Here is a 17935-nt window from a genome sequence, read left to right as displayed (position 1 = left end):
GCCCTGTTATCTTCAGAGCCCAGATTTATGCAAACAGTCTCCAGACATAACTTTGGGTGGTGAGAAGACAAGGTTAACTAACAGGAGCCGCATAGGCGTCCCCTCTCTGAAACTTCTACAAAAGACTAACCCGGGAAGCAGAAAGAGTCCCAAGGATCCTGCCTGACCTGATGCACCTTAGGAGGCAGTGGGAAGGAATGGACACTTTTCAAGCAGGAGCATGGTAACAAACTGAACATTGCTGAAAACAATTAAGCAGTAATATTAAAGTTGGATCACAAGGAAAAAATACATTATTTAAATAGACCAAGTATAAAGTAATGAAAGTCAGCAGGAGACATCAAACGTCACAGCTTAGATTTAAGAAGCAATCAGAATGCACAGGACAGTGAAACCAGCAAGAGGAAGGTGAGAAGGAAGAATTAACTCAGTTTTAAAGTCTTGATGATTGGGAAAATATTGAGCTTATAGACACAAATTAAGGAGAAAGAAGTAGTTTTGAGGTGTGTGCCCAATAAGGAATCTATGTCCAGAAGACAAAGGAAAATTAGATATGATTTATGAAAGAAAGATGAAAATCTGAGATTTAGAGATACAGATTTGCTTCACATGCACGAGATGAAAATCCTACATTGCAGAAGAGATGGTGAATCGTTACTAGGTGAAAACTTTGTGAAAGAAACAGCAGATAGCTTTGCTGATTTTTAAAATGTCACATTAATCCTAAATAAACATTTCTTCCTTATTAAAACTATAAAGATAATGGTGAATTCTTCATGGTAATACTGGAATAAGAAACAGAGAAATGTTATAAGTGGGACTAACAAGGAAGTTTAATTTTGAGAAGTTCTGTCCTTGGTTATTCATGCTTTAGAATAACGAGATCAGTCAAAATAAATTACCCTCCGGTTTCAAGTATTGATGGCCATTAGGCTTACTTATGTCACCAAATCATTTCATAGCTCTGAGAAATCTGTTGAATCAAAGTGGGTAGATTAATGAGGGAAACTTCCACAGGATTTTCTTTTATTTTAAATCAAGCACAAAGAATTGCACAATACATATTCTGGCATTTTGAACCAAAAGTGTGATCCTTACAGGCCTCAGGCAAATGCTCAGTGCTTTCCAAAGTATGAAGCACACAGTCAAGAAGAAAATTCACACCCCGTTAGAGCATACTAAATCAACAGCTGTCATATTAAACCCCTCTTCTATTTCCACTGTTCAGAAAATGTAGAGACTAATCTTAGTGTAAAGCTTCAATATAAAAACTACATATTATACATGAAGCTGGAGTTGTGGTAAATAAAGCAGATCAATGAATAGTTACCAGCCATGCTATATTTATTTTTGCCATTTAGACTTCTCTTAAAATATGAAAATTTAGAATAAATATATTTTATAATTGGAAGAGAGGGTCCTAAGAGATTATTTCACCAAAAGATATGTCACAGAGCTCATGGGAACCAGAGAAGATGGTTGGATCATTCTGCACATGTTTATCCAAACTTTACCTTTAAAACCTGCGGTAACATATTATATACACACTGAAACATCACATGCTACATATCAACACATTATTTGTCACTCGTTTTGAGAATATGCCTTGAGGGTATTTCAACCTGGAGGAGAAGTTGCGGTAAAACTTGTAATTAAACACCATGAAGAAATTGCAAATTCAGCTTGAAAAATGTATTATACATAGCAGAAGCAGCAGGCTGAATATAAATAAGAAGAATAAATACAAGAAAAGGTAAATTAATAAAATAGAAATAATGAAAATAATATAACTAACATGAACTAATATACTTAACTTCCACTTTTCAATATTTTATGTTTAGCATAACTGACCTATTATTCTCAGACACTGACCTTATATGTATTAAATACTATCACTTTCACATAAAGAGTTTAAATATATAAATGCTGCTTTTAACTTTGAACACATGGCCAACTTGTCTTCTATGCACATTATTCTTTGTTGGGCTGTTATAACAAAGAAACAGATGAAGTGGCTTATAAACAACAGAACTTTATTTCTCACAGTTCTGGAGGCTAAAAGTCTGGGATGAGGAGAGTAAGCCAATGGTCTGGCACCTTCTTCTAGGGGCAGTAATCCCATTCATGAGGGCTCCACCCTCATGACCTAATTTCTTCCCAAAGTCCCCACCCTCCAAATACCATCACAGCTGGGATTAGGTTTCAACATATGAATTTTTGGAGGACACAAATATTCAGTCCATACAGTGTCTAATTAGTAGTCCCCAATGATGATATTTTACTCACCTATTGTCACATCATATCCTAGATTACCAGTGTCTTCTTTACCACTGGAAACAGTCTTTAGTGCCTTTGAATCTAATTGTATTAGATAACCAAATTAAAAAACCCAGAACCAATGGAGATTCAAGATGGCAGCGAGAGGTAAGACGGAGAACTCCTCCCAAAACTACAAACAGTATAAACATGTAGTTAGTCGATACAACTAACCCTAAAACAGCAACAAGAAAAAAGGCTGAACCAGACTGCACACAGACCTCATGAACAGAGCAGAAACCAGGTAACTAACGAAAGCCTTCATCCAGCGGGCCCCGAGCCCTTCCCCCACCCCAGCTCACTGGCAGGAAGAAGAGAAACGGAGGCAGGGAGGGGGTGGAAGCCTAGAACTGTTGAAAACCTGGAACTGGAGGGCTGCTTTGGGAGCAGAAACCTACACCCTGTGGTCTGGACGTTGGGGAGCTCAGACAGGTGGAGTGCTTGAGAGACTGAGAATCCAGCCGCTTGTGGAGGATGGGGATCCACAGCCAGCCGCTCTGTGTTAGAGGAAAGGCAGGCGGTCTGAGAGGCTTCCTAGCAGCAAGAGGGCTGCTGAATGGGTGGGGGTTGCATGGAGCTTACTGCGCAGGTGAGGGGAGAGCTGGACAAGGTCATCTGGGCACCCTCTGCCCAGCAGATTGGGAACTTTGAGGAGCTTCAGGTGCCCCAACCCCTGGCTGCTTACTCAGCTCCGAGGCCCCCACCCACTGTGACACGCTGCCTCCTGCACCTTCCTCCTAGCCTACAGGCACCAGTTCCCAAAGCTGCAGTCACTGTGCTAGCATCAGGCCACCACAGTGAGGCCCTGCCTACAACAGCTAGAGATGCAAAGTACAGAGGCTTACACCTGTGTGCTTGGCCCACTGGCTCTGACACTGGAGACAGGCACTGCAGACAGGAATCAGGGAACAGATCTCTCCTCCCCCCAGGCACCAGCTCCACTCCCCTATGACCATCAACCTCACTCTAGGGGCTGAGCAGCTCCAGAGACTGGAGCTTCTGGGCACTAGTGGGCACTACACAGAAATATGAAATGTCAAAAGAACATGGTTCAGACCAAAATCTCACAAACCCCAGAAAAAGGGTCAAATGAAACTAAACTCACCAATCTGTCTGAAAGAGAGTTCAAAATAAAAATCATAAACATGCTTATGGAGGTACAGAAAAATATTGAAGAACTCAGGAATGACTTTAAGTCAGAGATTCAATCATTAAGAAATTCCATATTTGAAATGAAACATACAATGGAGGGATTTAAAAAGCAGACAAGATGTAGCAGAAGAGACGGTAAATGGAATAGAAATTAGAGAAGAGGAATACAAAGAAGCTGAGGCACAGAGAAAAAAAAGAATCTCTGAGAATTGAGAGAACTGTGTGACCAATCCAAACAGAATAATATTCATATTATAAGGGTACCAGAAGAAGAAGTGAGAGAAAAAGGGATAGCAAGCATCATTGAAGAGGTAATTGCTGAAAACTTCCCCAATGTGGGGAAGGAGATAGTCTCTCAAGCCATGGAGGTGGAGAGATCTCCCAACACAAGGGACCCAAGGAAGACAACATCAAGACATACAATAATTAAAATGGCAAAGATCAAGGATAAAGACAGACTTTTAAAAACAGCTAGAGAGAGAAAAAAGATCAGATACAAAGGAAAACTCATCAGGCTATCATCAGACTTCTGAACAGAAACCTTACAGGCCAGAAGGCAGTGGCATGATATATTTAAAGCAATGAAGCAGAAGGAAGGGCCTTGAACCAAGTATACTATACACGGCAAGGTTATCACTTGAAGGAAGGATTACACAATTTTTAGATAAGAAAAAGCTGAGAGTATTTACCCCCCACAAACCACCTCTACAATGCACTTTGGAGGGACTCCTATAGATGGAAGTATTCTTAAAGCTAAATAGATGTCACCCAAGGAATAGACAGAGTAACGAATATGATTCATAACACACAAAGAGTGGAGGAGGAAGAGAAAGGAGGGAAAAAAAACCTATAGGTTCTGTTTGTAATAGCACATGAAGTGAGTATAATTAGACTATTAGATAGTAAGGGAATTACCCTTGAACCTTTGGTAACCAAGAATCTAAAGCTTGCAATGGCAACAAGTACATACCTATTGATAATCACACTAAATGTGAATGGTCTGAATGCACCAATCAAAAGACATAGAGTCACTGAATGGATAAAAAAAACAAGACCAGTCTATATGCTGCCTACAAGAAACTCACTTCAAAACAAAAGACATACACAGACTGAAAGTAAAGGGATGGAAAAAAAATATTTCATGCAACTAATAGTGAGAAAAAAGCAGGAGTTGCAGTGCTTGTATCAGACAAAATAGACTTCAAAACCAAGAGAGTAGCAAGAGAGAAAAGACATTACATAATGATAAATGGGTTAGTCCAACAAGAGGATATAACTATTATAAATACCTGTGCACCCAACACAGGATCAACTACATACGTGAAACAAATACTAACAGAATTAAAGGGGGAAATAGAATACAATGAGTTCATTTTAGGAGACTTCAACACACCACTCTCTCCAAAGGACAGATCAACCAAACAGAAAATAAGTGAAGAGAGACAGGCACTGAACATCCTATTAGAACAGATGGACCTAATCTACATCTACAAAACACTCCATCCAAAAGGAACAGGATACACATTCTTCTCAAGTGCACATGGAGCATTTTCAAGAATAGATCATACACTAGGTCACAAAAAGAGCCACAGTAAATTCAAAAAGACTGAAATTGTACCAACCTGCTTCTCAGATAACAAAGGAATGAAACTAGAAGTAAATTACACAAAGAAAATGGAAAAGCCTATGAACACGAGGTTAACTAACATGCTCCTAAATAATCAATGTATCAATGACCAAATAAAAACAGAGATCAAGCAATATATGGAGACAAGTGACAACAATAATTCAACACTGCAAAATCTGTGGGATGCATCCAAGGCCATGCTAAGAGGGAAATATACTGCAGTACAGGCCTACCTCAGGAAAGAAGAACAATCCCAAATGAACAGACTAAATTCACAATTATTGAAACTGGAAAAAGAAGAACAAATGAGGCCAAAGTCAGCAGAAGGAGGGACATAAAGAGCAGAGAAGAAATAAATAAAATTGAGAAGAATGAAGCTATAGAAAAAGAGCAATGAAACCAAGAGCTGGTTCTTTGAGAAAATAAACAAAATAGATGAACCCCTAGCCAGAATTATCAAGAAAAAAAGACAGTCTACACACATGAAAAGAATCAGAACTGAGAAAGAAAAATCAGTATGGACACCACAGAAATACAAAGAATTATGAGAGAATACTATGAAAAATTATATCGTAGTAATTTGGATAACCTAGAGGAAATGGACAACTTTCCAGAAAAATACAACCTCCCAAGGGTGACCCAGAAAGAAAAAGAAAATCTGAATAGACCAATTACCAGCAAAGAAATTGATTTGGCAATCAAAAAACTCCCTAAGAACAAAACGCCTGGACCAGATGATTTTACTGCTGCTTTTAACAAATAATTAGTGAAGACCTAATACCCATCCTCCTTAAAGTTTTCCAAGAAGTAGAAGAGAAGGGAATACTCCCAAACTCATTCTATGAGGCCAACATCACCCTAATACCAAAACCAGGCAAAGATACCACAAAAAAAGAAAATTACAGATCAGTATCCCTGATGAACATAGATACAAAAATACTCAACAAAATATTAGCAAACCAAATTCAAAAATACATCAAAAAGATCATCCATCATGATCAATTGGGATTCATCCCACTGATGCAAGGATGGCACAACATTCGAAAATCCATTACCATCAACCACTACATCGGCAAAAAGAGGGACAAAAACTACATGATCATATACATAGGTGCTGAAAACGCATTCGACAAAATTCAACATTCATTCATGATAAAAACTCAACAAATGGGTATAGAGGGCAAGTACCTCAACATAATAAAGGCCATATATGACAAACCCACAGCTAACATTATACTTAACAGCAGGAAACTGAAAGATTTTCCTTTAAGATCAGGAACAAGACAAGGATGCCCACTCTTCCCACTTTTATTCAACATAGTTCTGGAGGTCCAAGCCATGGCAAACAGACAACACAAAAAAATAAAAGGCACCCAGATTGGCAAGAAAGCAGTCAAACTGTCCCTGTTTGCAGATGACATGATATTGTACATAAAAATCCCTAAAGAATCCACTCCAAATCTACTAGATCTAATATCTGAATTCAGCAAATTTGTGGGATACAAAATTAATACACAGAAATCTGTAGCATTCCTACATACTAACGATGAGCTAGCAGAAATAGAAATCAGGAAAACAATTCCATTCACAATTGCATCAAAAAGAGTAAAATACCTAGGAATAAACCTAACTAAGGAAGTGAAAGAGTGATACTCTGAAAACTATGGGACACTCTTAAGAAAAACTAAAGAGGACACTAATAAATGGAAATTCATCCCATGCTCTTGGCTAGGAAGAATTAATATTGTCAAAATGTCCATCCTGCCCAAAGCAATATACAGATTCAATGCAATCCCTATCAAAATACCTACAGCATTCTTTAATGAATGAGAGCAAATAGTTCTAAAATTCATATGGAACAACAAAAGACCCCAAATAGCCAAAGCAATCCTGAGAAGGAACAATAAAGCAGGGGGAATTATGCTCCCTGACTTCACGCTCTACTACAAAGCCACAGTAACCAAGACAGTTTGGTACTGGCACAAGAACAGACCCACAGACCAATGGAACCGACTAGTGAGACCAGATATAAACCCAACCATATATGGTCATTAATATACAATAAAGAAGCCATGGATACACAATGGGGAAATGCCAGCCTCTTCAACAACTGGTGGCAAAACTGGACAGCTACATGTAAGAGAATGAAACTGGATCATTGTCTAACCCCATACACAAAAGTAAACTCAAAATGGATCAAAGACCTGAGTGTAAGTCATGAAACATAAAACTCTTAGAAAAAAACATAGGCAAAAATCTCTTGGACATAAACTTGAGCAACTTCTTCATGAATATATCTCCCCAGGCAAGAGAAACAAAAGAAAAATGAACAAGTGGGACTATATCAAAATAAAAAGCTTCTGTACAGCAAAGGATACCATCAGTAGAACAAAAACACCCTACAGTATGGGAGAATATATTCATAAATGACATATCTGAAAAGGGGTTAACATCCAAATTATATAAAGAGTTCATGCACCTCCACAAATAAAAAGCAAATAAGCCAACCTGGGCAGGGGAGCTGAACAGACAGACATTTCTCCAAAGAAGAAATTCAGATGGCCAACAGACATATGAAAAGATGATCCACATCACTAATCATCAGAGAAATGCAAATTAAAAGCACAATGAGATATCACTTCACACCAGTTAGGATGGCCACCATCCAAAAGACAAACAACAAATGTTGGCAAGGATGTGGAGAAAGGGGAACCCTCCTACACTGCTGGTGGGAATGTAAACTAGTTCAACCATGTGGAAAGCAGAATGGAAGTTCCTCAAAAAACTCAAAATGGAAATACCATTTGACCCAGGAATTCCCCTCCTAGGAATTTACCCTAAGAATGCAGCAGCCCAGTTTGAAAAAGACATATGCACCCCTATGTTTATCACAGCCCTACTTAACAAGAGCCAAGAAATGGAAGCAACCTAAGTGTCCATCACTTAAAGAAGGATAAAGAAGATGTGCTACATATGCACAATGTAATATTATTCAGCCATAAGAAGATAACAGATCCTACCATTTGCAACAACATGGACGGAACTAGAGGGTATTATGCTCAGTGAAATAAGCCAGGCGGAGAAAGACAAGTATCAAATGATTTCACTCATCTGTGGCATATAATAACAAAGAAAAAACTGAAGGAACAGAACAGCAGCAGACTTACAGAACCAAAGAATGGACTAAAAGTTACCAAAGGGAAAGGGACTGGGGAGGATGGGTGGGAAGGGAGGGATAAGGGAGAAAACGGGGCATTATGATTAGCACACATAATGCAGAGGTGGGGGGAAACGGGAAAGGCAGTATACACAGAGAAGACAAATAATGATTCTATTGCATCTTACTACGCTGATGGACAGTCACTGTAATTAGGTATGTGGTGGGTACTTGATAATGGGGGGAGTATAGTGACCATAATGTTGTTCAAGTAATTGTACATTAACAATATGAAAATAAAAAATAGAAGTAAAATAAAAAAATAAACCCAGAACCAATTCAGAAAACATCCTTAAGATTCTGTTCCTTTAGAGATGCTCTTAGAAGGAAAATGTGTGCCAGGTTTCTATGAAAGAAACAATTTATACATATATATATATGTATGTGTATGTGGTGTGTGTATATGTATGTGTGTGTATACATAAGCAGATACACATACAGACAGGGATAGGAATTTATGTCATGAAATTGGTTTATGCCATTGTGGAGGCTAAGTAGGTAAGTTTTAATTTTGTAGGACAGGATGACATGCAGGAAATTCTCAGGCAGGAAGAGATGCTCCAGTCCACAGGGGGGTGTTTATTCTTCAGGGAAACCTTTTTTTTTTCTTTTCTTGTTTTCATTCTTATTCAACTGATTATGAAGGCTATTCAGTTATTATGGATAATCCCCTTTACCTACAGTCAACTAGCTGTAAATGTTAACCACATCTACAAATACCCAGACAGCAGCACATTGGTCAGTGGTGTGAAGGGTAGAGTAACTGAGGACTATGGCCTAGCCAAGCTGAAACATAAAACCAACTATAATGGCAGTAAAAAAGGAAAAAATGTAATTAAGAATAGATGGGATAAACAGAAAACAAAATGACACAATGAAATCTCACCTAGTAATTATCAAATTCCATGTAAAAAGTCTAAACACACTAATTAGAAGGCAGATATTGTCACACTGGCTATAAAATAAGACCAGACTATAAGTTGCCCATATATAAAAAATCAGATATAAGTTGAAAGTGAGAAGAAGGAAAATGTCCATCATGCACTTTCCAAGAACAAGAAAGCTGGAGAGGCTGTATTAATCTAAGGTAAACATGCTTCAAGAAAAAGAGTATTAGCAGAGATAAAAAGGGACAACTCATAATGGTGTTAATTCATCAAGAAAACATATCAATCCTAAATACTTAATCAAATAACAGAGCTTAAAAATAAAAATAGAACTGAAAAGAGAAATACATATATCCACAATTACAATCAATTACTCTAAAAGTCTTCTTGCAAAACTGATAAAATAGATAATAAATAAGGACATAAAATACTTGAACAATAGTAACAGTAAACATGATCTGATTGATATAGAATATACACCAAAAACCTGCCAAGTAAACATTTTTTTTTTGCATAGACACAACAGTCCCTAGGAAATTTTTAAGGATAGAACTTTTACAAGAATATATTCTCAGACTACAACATAATTAAATTAAAAATCAATAAATACAAACTAATTAGAAAGTCCCTAAAATAGTATATTAAACAATATAGTTCAAGCTGTGTCATGTATCAAAGCTGAATTCACCAAGGAAATCAGAAAACATTTTTGCTGAATCTAAATGAAAAGGCCAAAAAAATAAAATGTGTGGAATTCAGCAAAAACAGTGTTAAGAAAATTTAGTTTCATAAATCAACTAAGAAGAAAGGTTCAAATTCAATGAACTGAACTTTCACCTTATGAAACTCAAAGAAAATGATAATCTAATAAATGGAAGAAATATTTTTAAAATGAACACACAAATCAGTTAAAGAGTAAGTATATGTATCCATTCCCCCATTGATGGTCTCAGGTTGTTTCTGGTACTGGGCTATTACAAATAATGCTGCAATGTACATGGGGGTACAGATCTATGAGAAAGTGATTTCATTTCCTTTGGATATATCCCCAGAAGTGGCATTGCTGGATCTTACAGTAGTTCAATTTCTAATTTTTGAGGAACCACCAAACTGTTTTCAAGGGAAGATAGCACCTTTCATATTAAAGCTTTCCATACTTTTTGAATTTTTAATCACACACATTTACTGTCATGTTAAAATGATGTTCTTTGTATGGGATATAATAGGCTGTTTTTGCTTTTAGCCCATATTTTACTATATTTCAAAGCTAGTAAATATTATTAAAATATAAATAACAGGAGAAGCACAGAGTCACTTCAGCAAAACATATTTATTTCTAAATCAATAACTAGTGAAAAATGTTCACAGCAAAAAATGTCAAACTAATTTATAAGACTAGACCTTCAATTCCCACAAATATAAGACATTTGAAATGAATTGAAATCACTAGAAAATATCATTAAATTGGGAAAAAACATCAGTTTTCAAGATCTCAAAGCATATAATGTAAAGTATACCTGCCTATGCAGTTGTCAGAGGTAGTTACCGTGTTGCCTGCTATGTTTCACTGTAATTTCAAAAGAGCTCATCTACCTGCCTGATGCACATTTCCCTTTACTCCTTTGAATAAAAATAATTATAAAAATGGTTTGGCATTTGCAATTATGTACCTTCTTTAAAGATTCACTTCATGGAGTTAATTTCTGAACAAGGTGGTTTCTTAAAGGAGGAAACTAAATAGGCGCTCTGGGTCTGTAACAACTGATTGTGGGGCCCTGACCATATGTTTAGTATTCCTGCACATTGTTCTATAAATCTGAACACCTTCTCTGTGCCAAGAACCGGGGTCAGTTTTCTAGTTTTCCTAATACAGAAACACTCTCAGTTCTATCCATGTAACATATATAATTTAGTTTTATAACCTTCCAGCTTAATGCACATTTCCTCACATTCAATTAGAAATAACACAAACAGTATACTAGACTTGGATTTTAAAAAATCAACTATTTTCTTGGTAGCTCTGCTTGCTGTTTTGTATCTGTGTTCTAGATATTTAAGACAGAAGTACACAGAACTTGCTCCTTTCCTCTCTGAGATCCTGGGAGGATTCTGCAGATCCTATGCATAAACCACTTCACCTCATTCAGAAGAAGAGGGCCTTATAAAGAGAGAAACATTGTTATTATTATTTTCCTTGTAGTACAAAACATGTAAGTTTTGTTTCCCAGAGGAATCAGTCATTCCCATTTTCTATGCAAAGGGTGAATGAATGACAGTTGAGCAGGAGTGCAGGGAAGTTCTATCAGTATATACTGTTCTGAGTGATCATAGAATTATAGTTTTGCTGCATTTTCCCAGTTTAAAGCTAACACTACTAAATTCCATACAACTGATAATCACTCTTTTGCAGGATGCAAATTCAAATGATATTATACAGTGAAATTATATTTTGAAAAGAGTTTTGCTGCATAACTAGTTTACTTTCAGTGTGGCTGGCAGACACACGACATTTTTGATTTTCCTCTGCAAGGGTAAGAAATACAGCTTTTAACATTAAGTCTGACAAGAATGTGAAAGGTTAGAAAGGGCGACCTAGGACTCTTCCTCTCCCCTCTGTCACTTACTGCACACTAAACAAATCTCATCAGCGTAAATAAAACACGCATCAAAAGCAAGGGACTTCAGATATAAAAATAAATGAGCTGTAAAGGGAGCTTTTTGTGCAGAATATGTGATTTCCACATGGTTCCCAAATGCCCAAACTGTTTAAAAAATGTAATGGCATCTTAATGAAAGTAGGAATCAACTTGAATAGCAACACTCAAGACCCCCAAAGCAATAGTCACAAATGTCCAGCATATTAATACACAGTATGTGAAATTTATGCATCACCGAGCTTTCCCTGATTTTGTTTATATGCCTTTCGGTTTAAAACTTATAATATTGACTGATACTATAATGCTATGGGAAAGGATTTTTTTGATTCCTAGATTATCCATTATATTTGGATTAAAAAGCAAGTAGCATTTTGTCATCAGGTGGTGGTGTTCCTCCATAAACAGGAGATACGGAAGAGAAAGCAGAAAGAAACAGGAAAGAAAAAAGGGGGGTGGGGGGAGGGATTGCATTAGTGCATTGTTTAACATGTTTCTAAGAGAATAAAGAAACCTGCTCTTAGGACATCTCATTTGAACCACAGAACATAAATTCTTCCCAATCAAATCTATCTTAATATTCACTTGTCCTGTCTCAAAGTCCGAAGACAGAGAAGGGTTGTTGAAACTTCCGTTGACTTTCTGTTAGAAATCTAATAGATTCCTGAGGTTTATGCATACTAGACTACTTGGTTAAAAGTCTAGCAGACAATAATAACTACCATAATTGAGATGTTCTAAGTTGGTGCTTCTTATAGTTTAGCTTCCTAGGAATCGCCTGGAGGGCTTGGTAAAGCAACACCCTTGGGGGCCAGGTTGGGTTTAGACAAGCATCTGTGTTTCCATAAAGCTCCACAGTGTGCTAAACTGCCAGAGACCCTGACTGGCTCGGCTCTTGCCATCATTTGGCAGTACTCACCTCCATGTAGAGTAAATGAATACTTATGTTAAGTTCTATCCTATTTCTAAAAACCCAGATAGATTCAGCCTACACATTTCTAGCAAAACTATTTTCCTTTATAGGTATCAAAGCCAAAAACTATTTATTTTACAGGTTCACAATTCTAACCAACTGTCTCAGCCTAATAAGGTCTTTAGACAGTAGATCTAATCTGGGAATTATAAAAATAACATCTCCTTTCCTGGAACACTTTCTGTCAAAGTAATGACCTTTCAAACCAAATGACATATAAACGAAATCAGAGAAAGCTTAGTGATACATGCATATAATTAATATGCTGGATGTTTGTGACTATTAATTTGAGGAGACTTGAGTGTTGTCATTCAAGTTGATTGCTGATTACTGTATTGGTTATCTCCATCTTCCATAGTTTTCTATTCTTTTTATTTCTATTCTTATTTTTATTGTTTCCTTCCTTCTACTTCCTTAGGTAAATTTACTATTTTTTGAGCTTCTTAAGGTACAAACTCAGAAGCTTAGACACTGATTTCAAACTTCTCTCCTAAAGTAAGTATCCAAAGCACAAATTTTCCTCAAAATATTGCTTTTGCTGCAACCCCCAAATTTTAATAGGTTGTATTTTCTTTTTCATTCAGTTTCAAATAGCTTCTAATTTCCCTTGTAATTTCCTCTTTGACTCATGAGTTGTTTAGAAGTATTCTGTAAACTTTCTAAATATTTGGGGTTTTCCAGATATATTTTTTTTATTCCTATTTTATTTTGTGTTGTTAGAGAATATACTGAGTGATTTCCATTCTTTTAGATTTATTGAGACTTTTATGGACAAGCATATGGTCTGTCTTGGTTAACATTCCATGTATAATTGAAAGTAATTGTATTCTGCAGTGGCTGGATGCACAATTCTATAAATGTTAATTATGTTCAATTGGGTAATAGTGTCATTTAAGTATTGTACTTACTTCCTGATTTTCTCTCTACTTTTTCTATTACTAACACAGACATATGAAATTACCAGCTTTACTTGTGGCTTTATCTATTTCTCCTTTCAGGTTTGCAAGTGTTTGCTTCATCTGTTTTAAATCTTTCACATTTTGGGCCTACACTTTTAGGCTTATTATGTTTTTTGATTAGTTTATTATTTTGTCATTGAGAAATACCACCTTTATCTTTGGTAATATTTCTTATATTAATGTCAACTTTGTTTGATATTAATATAGGAACTTTGGCTTTCTTATTCCTAGAGTTTACATGGTATATACTTTCTTATCCCTTTACTTTTAAATTATCTGTGTATAATTAAAGTGTGTTTCTTACAGAAAGTATACAGTTGAGAATTGCCTTGTTTTATCCTTTCTGGGGGTCACTGCCTTACAATTGTCATTTTTTGGTGTATTTACATTTAATATAATTATTGATATAGGTGGCATTAAGTCTATGTACCTTTACAGTCAGTTTTCTATTTATCTCATAGGTTCTTTATTTTGTTTTCTTTTTGTTTCCTTCAATCATTTGGATTGAAAATTTGGGGTATTAAATTATATCTTTCTTCAGCTTTCACTTAATTATCTCTAAATAGGTATTCTATTAGCAAATATGTATCTTTAATTTATCACAGTCTCTAATCTCATTATTTTTGCTATTACGGTCATGAATTTTACTCCTCCCTATATTACAAACCCCATACACATTGCTCTGATTTTGCTTTAAAGGAAAATACATTTAAAATTTTTAAGGAAATTATTTTAAATGAAAATATAATAAATTCTTTTATATTTACCAACATGTTTACCACTGTATGTTTAGCTCTACTTCTTTGTCATACCTGAGTTCTCTATGGAATTTCCTGAGTTCCTAACATGATCTCTTCATTCTGATTGACCAGACTCACTGGTCTCTTAGCCTTGTTCCAGCCCTGGTAAGTATTCAGTTTCAAGATCTCTCATGGTGGTTCTTCCCTATTTTTCATTCTTTTCAAGGTCCTGTGGAATCTTACTCTTGACTTGCACAGTTCAGTACTCAAAGACTCAAGGAGTTCCCTGTGTAGATTTCTGGAGTTCCTTTTCTGTATAGTTTCAACAAAAACTGAAAACCAAACTCCAATCTGCTGAAAAGAAAAAATACCTTAGATTTATTTAAATCTAATTGATACCCACAGAATATATACCTTACTTTCTTTGTCCTTTTTTCTAAATTTTTTTATAACACCACAAATAGATACAGGGGTATGAATTAGGTTATGGCAGTAATACAGGTGATAAACTGTAGCAGCTTATAGTATGGTGACAGTGGAGGAGATGAAAAGTGGTTGGCTTTGGAGTATTATTTTAAAGGTATTTCAGAATTAGATTAGGTTGGATTATAATAGGAGAGAAGATACAGATAACTCCAAGTTGGTAGAATTCTGTTGTCATGTACTGAAGGGTAGCATCATGGAAGGAGCAAATTTGGAACATAGAAACCATGAGTTTGACACTGGAAAACTTAAGGGTACTACTTCAAACACCTAAATATAAATATAACAAATCAGGTACGTCAATGTAAACTTCAGGAAAAAGATCAGCGCTGGAAATACAAATTGAGATCTGTCAATGTACACATAGTATTTAAGGACATGAAATAGGATGAGGTCACCTGACAAAGCTTATATAAATAGACCAAAAAGTGGTCTAAGGGCTGACCACATAAATATTTAGGGAGTAGAGAGGTAAGAGCAAAGGAGACTAAGAAGGAGTATCCAGTTATATAAGAAGAAAAATGAAAGAATAATGTCCTGCAAGACATCTGAGGAAAGTGTTTTAAAAAGAAAAATGGATCAAATGGGCTGAATACCATTGCTTGACTGCTGTGAGGTGATATGGCCACTGGATTTGGCAATTCAGACTTACAGATGGCAATGAAAAGATCTGTTTCAGTGGAGTTGGTTGAGGAAAGTCCACCTGAAACAGATTCAGGAGGAAACGTAAACAAAAGATGCAGAGGCAGGTAATGAGGAGTTCTGCTATAAAGTTCTGAGGAGTTCTGCTATAAAGAGCAGCATGGAACTAGAGTGGGAGCTGGAAAACAGAGATATAGCAGAAACAGTGTCCTGGAAAAATAAGGGGCAAGGAATGGGATCCAAAGAAAAGGTGGGGGCAATGATTTAAGCAGCACTTTAATAATTTAATAGGAAAGAAGGAGGTGAAATACAAATACATTAAATGGGTAAATGTGATGGTAAAGGTGTTTTTTCTTATACTCAGCACTACTTTTGCAATGTTAGGGGGGAAAAGGAAATAATTTTAAAGTTTTCAGGAGTACCACATGAAGAAGGGAGATTCTAACTAAACACATGACCCTCAAAGATCCAAAGAATGAAATATCACCACCTGCTAGATTTTGCAATCACATCCCTACAACTTAAAACACACTGTTGGCTTCTGGTAGGAATCCTTAAACTGTTTTACGTTCTGAAGTGACTTTAACTTTGAAATATTTAAAAACTGAAATGGAAATATCGTTTTAGATATTCTTCTGAGTGACCTTTAATATATCATGGAAAAGGCAATTAATGCAATGTTGGGTCCTTTAAAAATAATTAATAATCATAATAGAGTCATCGTGTAGTGGAACACTTTGCCTGATTTCAAGAAATTTATAAAGTTTGGTAACAGTGGGAAGACTTCTTCTCCCCACATACATTGGCAGAGAATAAAAAAGGAGGCTAAGAAATTCCCCAACCACTTCCCGGTATAATTTCTGAAGGTGAATTCAAGAATTAAGGAAAAGGAAAGAGAACACAGATTCCCTGTCAGTAATGAAACTGAGATAAATGATGTCGAAGGAGACCTGGATGAAACAAGTCTGTCTCCTGTTTCCTCTCTGCTAGGGTGAATGGGTTAACATGAAGACGTAGGTCAAGACAGAAGATGATAAACAATCATAATTAGATATGCATTTGATATATTTTCTTTACTTTGATTCTGTTTAAATGGAATAAATAATGATTCATAATATATTCACAGAGTGGATTTTTGCTGCTAGCTGTTAATTCCCGGAGGAACCAACTAGTGATGATAGCACAGCCCACAAAGTTGCCAGTTCTCTATTTGCTGCTTTCTTCAGGATTTTGCTCTTAATTAATTAATTCAAAATAAAAGTGCACATCCCAAGGATTTGTTTTCATCATATATATCCATAAGACATTCATTTCATAATTTGTATTTGGGAAAGAATTGCCTTGTGTGTGTGGCGAATTACACAAAGGTAAGTGCAATTAAACACAGAGCGCGCATTCTTATGACAGCATATGTTCAGGGACCGGGGACCAACAAGCTCCCAGAAGTGAACAAAGCCTCCAGGATAACACGGAATGGGCAGGTCCCACACAACAGCAAATGGAGCAGGGACTTAGCATTTTGCCTAAGAACCAGTTGTAAAGAATAATTATTCTATAAAGAGCCACTTGCCATACATCAGACATACTTAAAACAAAGCTAAAAAATAGCTTTCCCATGTCTCACCTCAATAACAGGAAAATAATGATCTACATATGCAAAGAGAATAAGATTTGAACTATCCAGAAAGCTCAAGCTAGTAATACATTTGTAGAAACAGTTTTAGCTGGATGATTGCTCCAGTTCTTTAACATGACTGGAAACCAGATTTTTAAAAAAATTTCATTGCAAACCAGTATGAAATTAATGATAAGGGCAACATCAGCAATGACCCAGTTCCTCACTACAAGGCCACCATGCAGTCTCCAGTTGCTACCCCATGATCTTTTCACCTAGTTTTCTACTCTGTAAGTCACTTTGAAATAGATTTTTTTCCCTATCTTGCAAATATTCTGTGTTCTTCTAGAAAGATTGCCTAAAGCAAATAGCAATCATAGAAAAAAGCAAGTCCATTCATGATAAATTTTGTCTGCACTTATCAGTTTTAATTTTTGCCTCTAAAGTTGGAAAACAATAATTTCATTTTTTTAATAATCACCACCTCCATGGGGTTTGATTCCAATGTGTATCTACAACTGGACTTTTTTCCCCCTGAATTCTTTTATCTCATGCTATAATTAGTGATATCCACAATAATATTTATCTTGTCCAAAGGGTGACCTAAATCTTTCACTTAATCTATTATAGTATATATTCATGTGTACATGTTATGTATGAGTCTATGCTT

At 36.1% G+C, this 17935-nt stretch overlaps 1 protein-coding gene across 33 annotated transcripts in view; it reads left to right on the top strand.

Annotated features, from left to right (window-relative positions):
• Positions 1–17935, top strand: part of LOC140843999 (eukaryotic peptide chain release factor GTP-binding subunit ERF3A-like) — a 157471-nt gene that overhangs the window by 27950 nt on the left and 111586 nt on the right. For 15 of the 33 annotated variants that reach the window (XR_012122031.1, XR_012122011.1, XR_012122024.1 and 12 more), the window contains one exon: positions 13245–16769. The exons of 5 other annotated variants lie outside the window; for them this stretch is intronic. The gene's annotated coding sequence lies outside the window, so the exon portion shown is untranslated. 13 more of the 33 variants (XR_012122015.1, XR_012122028.1, XM_073214845.1 and 10 more) reach the window with 6 other exon arrangements.

This window comes from Manis javanica, chromosome 10, assembly GCF_040802235.1.
Source record: "Manis javanica isolate MJ-LG chromosome 10, MJ_LKY, whole genome shotgun sequence".
Lineage (NCBI taxonomy): Eukaryota > Metazoa > Chordata > Mammalia > Pholidota > Manidae > Manis > Manis javanica.
The sequence above is the reverse complement of the archived record's forward strand: the minus strand, read 5'-3'. Positions and strand labels throughout refer to the sequence as shown.